Source organism: Schistocerca cancellata, chromosome 7 (genome assembly GCF_023864275.1).
Source record: "Schistocerca cancellata isolate TAMUIC-IGC-003103 chromosome 7, iqSchCanc2.1, whole genome shotgun sequence".
Taxonomy (NCBI): Eukaryota; Metazoa; Arthropoda; class Insecta; order Orthoptera; family Acrididae; genus Schistocerca; species Schistocerca cancellata.
The window spans coordinates 513,928,238-513,941,806 of record NC_064632.1 but is presented as its reverse complement, the minus strand read 5'-3'; positions in this window follow the sequence as shown (position 1 = coordinate 513,941,806).

The following is a 13,569-nucleotide window of genomic DNA, read 5'->3' as shown; positions in this document are numbered from 1 at the left end:
ATTGGTTATTCATCGTGCCTACTATCAATGATTTTGGTTCCGAACACAATAATATGATTCATTCAGAATGAGATTTTCACTCTGCAGCGGAGTGTGCGCTGATATGAAACTTCCTGGCAGATTAAATCTGTGCGCCGGACCGAGACTCGAACACGGGACCTTTGCCTTTCGCGGACAAGTGCTCTACCAACTGAGGTACCCAAGCACGACTCACGACCCGTATTAAAACTGTGTGCCGGACCGAGACTCGAACTCGGGACCTTTGCCTTTCGCGGGCAAGTGCTCTACCAGCTGAGCTATCCAAGCACGACTCACTTGGAAGGTAGGAGACGAGGTACTGGTAGAAGTAAAGCTGTGAGGCCGTGGCGTGAGTCGTGCTTGGGTAGCTCAATTGGTAGAGCACTAACCCGCGAAAGGCAAAGGTCCCGATTTCGAGTCTCGGTCCGGCACACAGTTTTAATCTGCCAGGAAGTTTCAATATGATTCATATTAGTGTTTATATAATTCAGTCAAAGTGAAGATTTGTATATTGCATCAGGAAGAGGGAAAATGTCCGAACTGAGGTTATAATAAAGTCAAATTAATATTGTAAAACAATCACATGGTTGTCCATCACCAGTGATGCCGGGCTTCCTATTTCCTTTAAATAACTGTGGCGAGATTGTAATTTTGATTTTCAGCTGAATTGGGTAGTATCACAGTTCACTGATATTAACTGGCTTGCCCAGAGTCCTGATCAGAAACCAGTAGAACATCTTCGGGACTAGTTTCTGCGGACTTCGCTTCAGACCCCAGCGCCAAACATCGCTACCTCCTCTAGTTTCGGCTCTTGAGGAAGAATGGGCTGCCATTTTTCGACAGAAGTTCAAGCACGCCATTCAGAGAGTCCGTGGCAGAGAACAATAGGCTAAGATAGCGTTCTGAGAAGTAATTTATCGGAAATTTTTATTTTGTTCACAGTTTTCAAATGGTTCAAATGGCTCTGAGCACTATGGGAGTTAACATATGAGGTCATCAGTCCCCTAAAACTTAGAACTACTTAAACCTAACTAACCTAAGGACATCGCACACATCCATCCATGCCCGAGTCAGGATTCGAACCTGCAACCGTAACGGTCGCGCGGTTCCAGACTGAAGCGCCTAGAACCACTCGGCCACAACGGCCGGCTGTTCATAGTTTTGGTTGATGTCTTACAAACAGGGTGTCCAGAAAAGGGATCCCTGATTTCAAAATTAAATATCTCGAAAACAAAGATCGATAGAGGAATGCTGTAAATGGTATGTTTATTGTGAAAGCTACTGTAAGAAGTTTATACAGCAGTTTGAAATAATAGTTACAAAAGCTGCTAACAGATGGCGCTGTACGCTGCACAGCTCATATCAGCATACATAAGTGAAATAATCGTATGAAAACAATCGTTGCAAACAATCGCATCACAATATTTTCAACATGCACGTAAAGTGCCCTCCGCCACACACCGTTGGGTGGCTTGCGGAGTATAAATGTAGATGTAGATGTATAAATGTAGATGTAGATGTAGATGTTCACCATTGGCACTACAGAAGTGGCGTAAACGAAGAATGAAATTCGCCATCGCATTTCGTAGTGTCTCTACCGAAATGGATTCACTTGCCACAGAGATCGCCGATTCAAGCTCGTCCAGCGTGGCGGGATGCTTCGGGTGGACCATGTCTTTTACTGTGCCCCATAAAAAAAGTCACAGGAAGTCAAATCCGGCGAATATGGAGGCCAATCCATGCCTGCACCAGTATATTTGAGATATTCCAAAGCAATGACTCGATTCCCGAAGTATTCCTCAAGAAAGCGAAACACTTGTTCGGTCCGATGTGGTGGGGCTCCATCTTGCATAAACCATTCAGTACCTGGTCGATCCTCTAACGCTTGCCGTGTGGCGGCAAATTGTTCCAAAATTGCAACGTAACGTGCACCAGTGACCGTTTCTCGAATGAAAAAATGGCCAATAATGCCTCTGCTGCATATTGCAGCCCACACAGTAACTTTAGCAGAATACAGGGGTTTCGCTTCACACCAATATGTATTTTCGGAACCCCAAAATCGTCAGTTCTGCTTATTCACGTATCCATTCAGATGGAAGTGTGCTTCATCTGTAAACCAGATGCAGCCAACATCAAATCCTTCACTATCAATCATTGTGAGCATCTGATTAGCAAAGGCAACCCTTTGTTGCACAGCTCGTACGGGTATGGCCTGGTGCGTTTGAATTTTGAATGGAAACATGTGTAGGCTCTTTCTCAGTATTTTCTGCGCGCTGGAACACTTCAAACCAGTCTCGGATGCAGTTCTACGGACGGATGACATCTACATCTACATCTACATTTATACTCCGCAAGCCACCCAACGGTGTGTGGCGGAGGGCACTTTACGTGCCACTGTCATTATCTCCCTTTCCTGTTCCAGTCGCGTATGGTTCGCGGGAAGAACGACTGTCTGAAAGCCTCTGTGCGCGCTCTAATCTCTCTAATTTTACATTCGTGATCTCCTCGGGAGGTATAAGTAGGGGGAAGCAATATATTCGATACCTCATCCAGAAACGCACCCTCTCGAAACCTGGCGAGCAAGCTACACCGCGATGCAGAGCGCCTCTCTTGCAGAGTCTGCCACTTGAGTTTGTTAAACATCTCCGTAACGCTATACGGTTACCAAATAACCCTGTGACGAAACGCGCCGCTCTTCTTTGGATCTTCTCTATCTCCTCCGTCAACCCGATCTGGTACGGATCCCACACTGATGAGCAATACTCAAGTATAGGTCGAACGAGTGTTTTGTAAGCCACCTCCTTTGTTGATGGACTACATTTTCTAAGGACTCTCCCAATGAATCTCAACCTGGTACCCGCCTTACCAACAATTAATTTTATATGATCATTCCACTTCAAATCGTTCCGCACGCATACTCCCAGATATTTTACAGAAGTAACTGCTACCAGTGTTTGTTCCGCTATCATATAATCATACAATAAAGGATCCTTCTTTCTATGTATTCGCAATACATTACATTTGTCTATGTTAAGGGTCAGTTGCCACTCCCTGCACCAAGTGCCTATCCGCTGCAGATCTTCCTGCATTTCGCTACAATTTTCTAATGCTGCAACTTCTCTGTATACTACAGCATCATCCGCGAAAAGCCGCATGGAACTTCCGACACTATCTACTAGGTCATTTATATATATTGTGAAAAGCAATGGTCCCATAACACTCCCCTGTGGCACGCCAGAGGTTACTTTAACGTCTGTAGATGTCTCTCCATTGAGAACAACATGCTGTGTTCTGTTTGCTAAAAACTCTTCAATCCAGCCACACAGCTGGTCTGATATTCCGTAGGCTCTTACTTTGTTTATCAGACGACAGTGCGGAACTGTATCGAACGCCTTCCGGAAGTCAAGGAAAATGGCATCTACCTGGGAGCCTGTATCTAATATTTTCTGGGTTTCATGAACAAATAATGCGAGTTGGGTTTCACACGATCGCTGTTTCCGGAATCCATGTTGATTCCTACATAGTAGATTCTGAGTTTCCAAAAACGACATGATACTCGAGCAAAATAATTTCAGAAACTGTGGCGATATTTTCAGGCGTAACTGTGGTTTGTTTGCGGCCAGCATGCCCCATTGGATTATCAGTTACGCTGCCCGTTCGTTGAAATTTTGGGAAGAGCGTGCGAATGGTTTTCGCATCGGGTCCTTTTGGAACATTAAATCGTGCTTGAAAACATCGCCTTGTTGCCGTAGGAATCTCTTCTAACCTGTGGTACTCTAGCACCAAAAAAACGCATTGTTCAATGGAGTACATGGGTTTAATCTCTTCCTTCGGTACACTAACCTCCTTTCACGTTTCAATAGTGGAACTGATCGCTCTGGGCTTCGGATCACTATTTATAATAGCCATTACGTATGGCGATTACAGAGCCATCTGTTAGCAGCTTTTGTAACTATTATTTCAAACTGTTGTATAAACGTCTTACAGCTTTCACAATAAACATACCGTTTACTGCATTCCTCTATCGATCTTCGTTTTCGAGATATTTAATTTTGAAATCAAGGAGTCCATCTGGACACCCTGTATGATGCATATTACTCGGTCCACTTTCTCACTTCACTGGCGCAACCTGCAACCCTCTGCCGTTAGAGGGCCCTAAATTATAGAGTGTAACATGCCGGTGTGTAGCGTAACTATAGGACATATAAAACTTCCTGGCAGATTGAAACTGTGTGCCGGACCATGACTCGAACTCGGGACCTTTGCCTTTCGCGGGCAAGTGCTCTACCAACTGAGCTACCCAAACACGACTCACGGCCCGTCCTCACAGCTCTACTTCCACCAATACCTCGTCGCCTACCTTCGAAGCTTCACAGAAACTCTCCTGCGAACCTTTCAAGACTGGCTGTGAGGACGGGTGGTCTTGAGTCGTGTTTAGGTAGGTCAGTTGGGACGCCAGCACGGTAGCTCAGCGTGTTCCGCCAGAGAGCTGGTGGCCGTCTGTAATAGAAAAAGCTGAGTAAAGGAATCAACGGCAAAACTGAAGGGATGTCATGTGACGGCCGCACAGACCAAACGCAACGAACAATACCGAACAAAAATGGAAAAAAGTGGGTAGAGCCGTTTCCTGCTAAAGGCAAAGGTCCCGAGTTCGAGTTTCGGTCCGGCACACAGTTTTAATCTGCCAGGAAGTTTCCTATCGGCGCACTCTCAGTTGCAAATACTGTTAGGACTAATATTCGCAGTTGCGAATATGATCAGAGCCCAGCAGTAATGTGAGTTGGTAACAATGTAAATTTATGCCGGACCGGGACTCGAACGCAAATTTGTCGCTTTACACTATCAGTCACCTTCACCACCTTGGACATCCCAGCATGGCACCAGCAATACCGACCGACCCGAACTTCAACAGGTCACCAGATACAATTGCTGTGATTCCCACACAGGGAGAGGCTTATGATTATTATCGGAGCATTGTTTTGTTATGAAATGTTGTACAGCAGTGACAGTGTTTCCATGACATATTCTGCATTTTCCTTCAGACATGTATGTGTATGTAATGGACACAGCGGAGTACATCGTAAAAAATGCAGGCACTGCAATACAGTAATGTTGTTATTGTGGTGTCACCGCCAAACGCCACACTTGCTAGGTGGTAGCCTTTAAATCGGCCGCGGTCCGTTAGTATACATCGGACCCACGTGTCGCCACTATCAGTGATTGCAGACCGAGCGCCGCCACACGGCAGGTCTAGAGAGACTTCCTGGCACTCGCGCCAGTTGGCCAACCGACTTTGCTAGCGATAGTTCAATGACAAAATACGCTCTCATTTGCCGAGACGATAGTTAGCATAGTCTTCAGCTACGTCATTTTCTACGACCTAGCAAGGCGCCATTACCAGTTACTATTGAGATTATGAATAATGTAGCGTCAAGAGCGATGTTCACCATTTACGTATTAAAGTTAAGTATTCCACCAGCTACGTCAGTTTTTTTTACAGTCTAATTTCCTTGTCCTGTTCCAGACTCCACGCCAGCCTGCGTGAGCTAAAACGCGTGCATTTCGGCCTCCTCTAGTAACACGGTGTTAGCTCTCCTGCCAGCCACAACAGTTATGTCGGTGCGTAAGAAACCGCGTGCTGTAATTGAGTTTACAGCTGCAAGAGATGCGTCTCCACCTGACATCCGTAGAAGAAAGAAAGCTGTGTCCAGTGATGATTGTATCGACATGAGTAATGTGTGACGTTTGCTTGCTTGTGCTCGTAGTGGAGGAAACGGCGGTGCTAACCTCACCATGTGTGACAGACCTCGGAGTGGACGACCGGATACGGCAGCTGACGAGGCTCATCGGATTCCATCTGATGACTGTTCAGAGACAATCTCTGGGCAACACAGGCACAGCTCTCAGGTAAGTGTGGCGTGTAATGAGAGCAAGTACAGGCCGTCATTGAAAGACTGCAGTGCAGAAAAAAGGGTGCGCGGTCAATGCCTCCTCGATCTTCTCTAATGAGTTCATGAACCCGACGCCGATGAGTCTCGTCGGCGTACGCGATCGTTTTTTTTTCTTTTTTTTTCTTTATTGTATTTCAATTCCCCATCGGGGTGGGCTGGCATCAGCATAGGCGATACTCTTCAGCCGAAAGACATAGAAGATACAATAGAAGACACTTAAAAATAACAAAGGAGAAAAGATGGTGTACATAGATAAAAAAAGGGGGGAACATTATGGAAGACAATATACAAAAAGGGGAGACTGTAAAATGGAGATAAAAACCGTAAAAAAGTAGTGCACACGAAAAACTACACACTGGGACACTTAAAAGAACACAAGGTGAAGTATGACCGGAGCATAAAAGTATTGATGGACAGTGTAGCACATAAGAATCACTGACAGTAACACTATGTACAAGTCGTGCCACAATTAAAATCACACATCGCGACGCACAGGAGAACAGCACCAAACACAACACCAACGTAGCACACTGGTGATGATGAGCAAAACGATCTGCCAGGGGCAAGGAGATGGTGGAGAAGGGAAGAAGGGAGGGAGGGGAAGAGAGGGGGAAGATGGGCGGCGGTAGCGCCGAAGGGGGCTGGGGAGGGAAGGATGTGGGAGGGAAAGAGGCGAGTATAAGGTACAGGGACTCGGGGGGGGGGGAGGGGGAAAATCCTCTCTGGGAGGAGTAGGATAGAGGAAAAGGTGGGCCCTGGGGAGGAGGGGATGGGGGTGGGGAACAAGGCCAGGTTACAGTTGGAAGGATGGGTATATGTCATTGCGAAGTTCAACATCTGTGAGGAGGTGGTGCTGGAAATGGCCCTGATGAAGGAGATGCAGGGTGTGGAGGTGGAGAGAGGGAGGGATACAGCGATAGAGGAACAGCAACGAGTGGGGGGTGGAGAGGAAGGAGGAAACCAGGGGGTGGGGGGATCAAGCCTGCAGACAGTGTAAAGGATGCGGAGATGTTGGAGGAAAAGGAGGAGGTGGGGGAAGGGGATGAGGCCATACAGGAGCCAAGTGGGGGAAGGAAGATGGATACAGAAGGCAAGAGCACATGGTGTTCGAGTATTTGGAGGGCCTTGTAAAAGTGGGTGAGTGTGGAGATCCAAGCAATGTTGGCATAACAGAGGATACGTGGTCGTTCACTCCAAGCTTTGTTATGTGCATTGAGGGCAGCACCTCCATTTCAACCATTATGAACACGAACAACCCATCATCACACATTACTGGTGTTGATAGTACTATCACCATACACAGCATCCATTGTCCTACAGATATCGATAGGAGAAACGTTTTCTGCCGTTAGATATTCTAGTCCAGCACGCTGTTGCTCACGCACCAACATAGTTACATTACACATCGCCATGTTACACGCTACAATTCGGAACCCTCTAGCGGCAGACGGTTGTAGCTTGCGTCAGTGAAGCAGGAAGGTCGCCTGAATAATATGAGTGACATGTAGTACCTCAACCGATATCGAGAAAAGAATAAAAAATTAGGAGGCATTACTTTTGCAGCACACCCTCTAACTTCAATATTTCACCGTTGGTGTCTCACAGACTGACGGTAATATGAAGAATTTGTGGTTATTATTATACTTAAAGCTGAAAAAAGTCACACACTCCTAATGAGGGAATTGGGTGCTTAAGCGGGAATCCCAGATTGTCATGCTAGGAAAAATCTTAGTGGAGGAGGTTTGGCATTGTCCTCCTCCGATTTATCATGAAATGTCATGGATGTATCTGTTTTGTGTGTATGACTGATAAACACCTGTACAGTGTGGTAATGGCCTTGTGTTGTTATGGACGAATGGAAGGGAGAGTGTGACCTGTTGTCTTGCCACATACCCTACTTCTGGCAGGTGACCATAGACCTCAACAACCACAACAGTCTGACTTACATCCGTCAATACTGTCGCAAGCCACCACTACATGGAGCACTGAGGTATGGCGCTTAATCCAGGACAATGGCACAAAGCAGGTGACCGTTTACAGTACCTCTCCTTTCCTTTATAAGTCAAATAACAGAAATGACAATTTCTTCCACCACTAGGATTTGGAACATGCCCGTGTTAATGGCGTCGACTATAGAGACGAGTACAGCATTATGTGCTCCTTTCGCCAGTGTGTCGACCTTCAAGGTCCTTACTTTCCGACTATTAAGCCAGATTTTTTGCATAAACCATAAAAGTAGTCGCCGATATACGCAGCCCAACAGAAGGAAATACCATCTGTATACCACAGCTAAACTTATCTACAGCGTTTGTAACAGATGAAGATTAGGTGATATGGAAATATATATGTATTATGTCATACCATCTCTTTCCACTTATTTTTAAAATAATGTATCCTGTTCTCATTTATAAACTTCACCTCTTTGTATGAAAATTTCTCAGAGCTGTACAGTGCAACATTATTTAAACCTGTTACGTGTGCATCATGATCAGATACTCGTTAACGATTTCATACATACATATTTATTGTTTAAGAGTGATCACTCCCTTTAAAAATATTTTCAATCACGGAACTGCTGTCTTGCCGCATGTGAGTTGGAAAACTTACCACTGAAATCGGATTGAAACAGTCAAATAATTACTCCAGTTGATTTCTCCTGTCAGAATCTTTTACGAAATCTGCATTTCAATCTCCACTAACTGCTAACTGATCTTTGTGTCAGATTTCTAGCTCAATAATGCATCTAGGTTCCTTATGCAAAGCTGGAAGTTTTCTAGAGGGAATCTATAGACCGTCAGAATTACAGAATAGCACCCTGCAACAACAACGCATATGTTTCTATGCTGTGATCGACAGAAGAGTCGTTTGTATCAATATATTTAACTTTGTTTTCGCCTTTAGTATAGCTACAAATCCTTCTTTTCCATATTCACTCTACACAAAAATGATGTTAGTCTGTAATCCTTTATATTTTACTGCTCTATCCCTGCTATTACATGACATTCAGAGAGACATAAGATGTCCGTCACTTCATAATTTTCTGTATCTTCAAGACATACCAGAATGTCGCCTATCTTTCTTTTTAGTCCCCTAATGTTCTGGTGAAACTAATTTTAATTTTCTAGAACCTGCTACGTAGATTATGGTTCTGTCCTTTCCTATTTATTTCCATGTTGTTGTTCTATAATCTAACTCTGACTCCCGTAATCAAAGGTGTTTGGTTTTGCGGCCCTGTGGCCTCCTTTAGACATTCTGCAAGTTTCTCAGTTACTCTGTCCTCCCCCATGCTACTGAGTTGCAGGGCCAGCTTTGACTGTCCTGAGCTCCCAACTGCAGCAACACGCACGCCACAGGTGTGAGACTGTTTCAGTCAAAGGCAATCGATTTAGCTCATCGTTTACACAGTTGACAGGTGGTAATGGCTCCATAAACTCCACCTCTATGTGCGTTTGCTGCTCCTGTTTCCTCCAGGCCAAGTTTCATATTGCAGTCTGAGTTGTTCGTCAGGCATTGCCTGATCCTTTTACTATAAGTGCATGATTTTACTATAAGTGCATGATATTCACCAAAATCTCGGCACAAAGCACCTATGTTTACCATCAACGGGCTCTAGCTATCTAGATGCTTGTGATGTGCCATTCGTCACTTGGCTTTTCCTGCAGCATTAGCCGTACAGAGCCCCCGCCCCACACCCGCCCTCTCATGAATGTTATATAATCGCTATAGAATATTAAGTCATTTCAGGCTTTGAGACAATGTCTGCATTGAACTTAAGGTGGGCTGATCCCTGCCATGCTGCAATGCCGTGCCAAACCCCCTAGCACTCCACCATGAGCCAAAAATAAGTTTAATATTCTGTGATGTAGGACGTATCACATGTTAAGCTGTGATGCACGAGAAAATGTTTTCATTGCATTGTTTTCTCCGTAATGTGACGCCTCCACAGTTTCCCCCACCCCCCTTCCCTCCGCCTCCCTCCCTTAGGAGATGGCGACATGTCTGACCAGCGAAGTACTCTGGCCTCTGGACACTATGAACCGGCCGTACACCCGTGTACTCTTCTATCAACATATACCCCGGGAGGAACTGAAGAATCACTAATTTAAAGTAATCCTTATGGTCTGCTACACTGTACTTTGTTCAAAATCCGATTGAGGGTAACAAATAAACTGTTGACAGGAATTTAAAATATGATTTGTCAGATTTCTCCTTTTGCTTATTGCGTACTACATTTTCCTAGTTACCGTTCTTTCTTTCCCACTGCAGCCTGTTCAGTTCAAAGTAAGCAGTGTCTCATTCTGCCTGAAGTGCAACGACATTCTTTGAAGCCTATCGAAGTTAAAATACGCTATTTCTAATTTCTCCTGAAGCGAATAGATGTTCCTCCTTGGTCCAAAATCATCTTGTCTCAACTACATAATTCACAACTTCATGGAAGAGCCGGATCTGATACTTCTCTAGCTTTCGCCAATAGAGTTGCCCCGATGCTAAATCTGTCTCCCATACAAAACATTCTACAGCAACACCAATTATTATACATGACGCTGCTATTACAGCAAACTAGAAACACTAACACACACTTGAAAATAAATAAAGAAGAATTAGTAAAAATCTTCTGATGAGTGCGCAGCCTGTATCCAGACAATGTGTGGACGTAAAAATGGAATGAATACGCCACAAAGATATTTACTGAACGTTTCAGATCGGAAATGAAACGAAACTAAAATAGTGCGATATTCTTGACAAAAATATTAGACAGACTTTATCTAGAAAAAATTGAAAAAGCATTGTAAAGTACCCACATCAATACGTAGTCTTCCGTAAAATCTCATGGTATGAATCTGTGCCCACCTGAGTCTGTTGAAAAACATCGACCAACTGATTAGCTCCGGTAGCCCTAATGCGAAAACCTAGCTTCAACCCCCAAAAACTGTGTAGGCGTAAGACTATGGGTGATGCGCAATCGATAATATACTCAAAATAAAGAAAAACCTAGAGAAGCCACCGTAAGACAAACACTGCAGGTGATTTTTTTCTCTTTCCACCACATGAATAACGCCATATTGAAATTTATCAGCAAACATTTCTCCAACTACAGTCATAAGGGGCGGCGTCTCCGACATTGTCTGCATACCTACCATTGTCGAAGGAACTAGTCCCATGATGTATCAGTTATTCGGATAACTTAACTGTTATCGTCCTGTTCAAACAGGAACGGCCGAAGAATCCAAGCGTTCCTTCAACACAGGACCATCAATATTTTATTATTCGTCAAAAGAACTGCGGAACGAAGATGTAAATCTCCGTGATGTGTATATTTGTAGACGATGTGAACTTTTGAGAAGGTATCAAAACTTTGCGGTACAGTTCCCAGGGCGACAGTATATATATCACATAATATGCAGACACGACACAAGCAAATGACGTGTACCCACCGCAAAGTAGGTTATCCTTGACTTATTGTCTAATACAAATAAAGATTTGCCCTCAATGAACTGTTCTGTATTGTAGCGTACTTATAAAATGTGAGATGTATCTTTCTCCGATTTCATTTTAACCTAATACAGTGTCTCGTGCCGTTAGCAGACACGGCTACAGGTGTGTTCCTTTATTTGTGTTAATCCATGTCTGACAAAAATGACGACGAAATTCAGTAATTTCCTGACGTAAACTTTGACAATATTGTCAAAGACGTACAGGGAGAAATCTGAGAACTAGTGGCGATTCAGAAATGTAAAACATCAATTAGTAAATAGAATGGCGCTAATATCGAGTCACGGAAATTTGTTAAACAACTACAAAACTTTTCACGCGGTAATTGTGTGACAGAAACGATATCCTTTTTCTTAAATATGTAGAATGTTTGAAATAATTACGAGGTCCACATACATTCTAAGTAAGGACGTAGCCGGTGCTGGGGAGCTTGCTTCTTCTGTCATTATGTAGGAACATCTTGGTGAATATAGATACATATAAGAAATTGAACTGTGTGTGACTGAACGTACAGCACACTTGCTAGAGAAAATTTACGGCAGTAACAACATAGAAACGATAAAAATAATGCTAATGGAAAATTATTTCTCTGGTCAACCATTTACCATATGCGCTTCGATCTAGTCACTAAATATTTTGTTGTTAATCTAGGCGAAATTAACTTTGAACAGATGAGAAATCTAAGTACGATAAAGATGTATACTGTTTGGTCCTGGTAGAATTTTCCACACGAGCATAAACATTTGTAAAGAATACATTATATCTCGTCCTTACTGACCTATCGTCTGTTAAGCTCCCCAGCTGCGATTCCCAAAGTCGTCCTTCGGCATGGTCATGAGGAGGCTGGATGCGAACTCACCTGCCAAAAAGAAAGAAAAGTGAACTTGGTTTGTTAACTAGTTTAAGACATATTGCACAGACTGCGGTAAACGTCATTCACAGGGAATCCAAAGTAGGGAAAAAAAGCAATAAACGTAAGGCAGACATAAAGAGAGAGAGAGAGAGAGAGAGAGAGAGAGAGAGAGAGAGAGAGGGAGAGAGAGAGAGGATAGTAATAATAAGTTTAAATGTAAATGCAATTGTTCTACATTATTCCTTCAACTGTCAAGACGTTTATCATCATATGCGGTTGGTTTCTACATATCCTCAAATGAATCTGTTGCCTTAACCATTGAAGATTACCCGCAATGCTACTCGGCAAATTAGTTACAAGCACCCAGTTGTTTGGGTAGCTCAGTCGGTTCATACTTTTTTAGTGAGAGCGTTGCAGGGTTGTTAGATTTTTGGCATTATTTAACAAGTAACCATTCGGTTTTAGGGCGCAAAGCGTCTTATGGTTCGGTCTTTGCGAATTACTTGGGGTTATTGTTTACAAGCTCTCCAGGCCATTGGGGTGTACTGGGTGTGAGAAGTGAGCAATGGTAATTATTGGGTGTTTCACCCTCGCCCAACGAGAAGAAGACCTGGACATCCAGCCGACTGGCAGCTGTGGACACCCCCGAAAGAAGATAAAAAACATAAAAACTTACAAATAAAAACATAACAGAAAATGAAAAAGAAATAAAATATAATAGAAGTATTGTACCCCTTCCTTTATCCTTTTCTTTTTTTAACAAAACGTCCAGAGGCGTATTTAATTTAATTTTTGTTCGTAGGCGAGGCCTGAAGTAAACCAAAGATCGGTAGAGCACTTGCCCACGAAAGGCAGATGTCTTGAGCTCGAGTCTTGGTCCGTCACGCAGTTTTAATTTGCCAGGAAGTTTCATACTTGTAGGTTGTCTGGTAGCTTTGAGTGATACTCCACTAATTTTTAAGTCTCACTCTAGTTTCACTGGCAAGTAGAATATAAATAAAACTTTAATTATATTCGCAACGATCATCAGCCCAATGATTGACCGCCCCCTCCCCCGAGTCGTACCTGTAAACTTCACAGATGAATATGCATAGTTGCTTTTAGAAAGTAAACCACAGCGAGTCATCTTTGTGGACACCGATCAAGCACTGCGTACAGTTTACAGGCAAATGAAAGTGAAAATGCAGAGACATTCTCGCAATGCCTGCAACACTGAAAATGCTATGTCAGTTTTCTGGTGCTGTGTTTGAATAG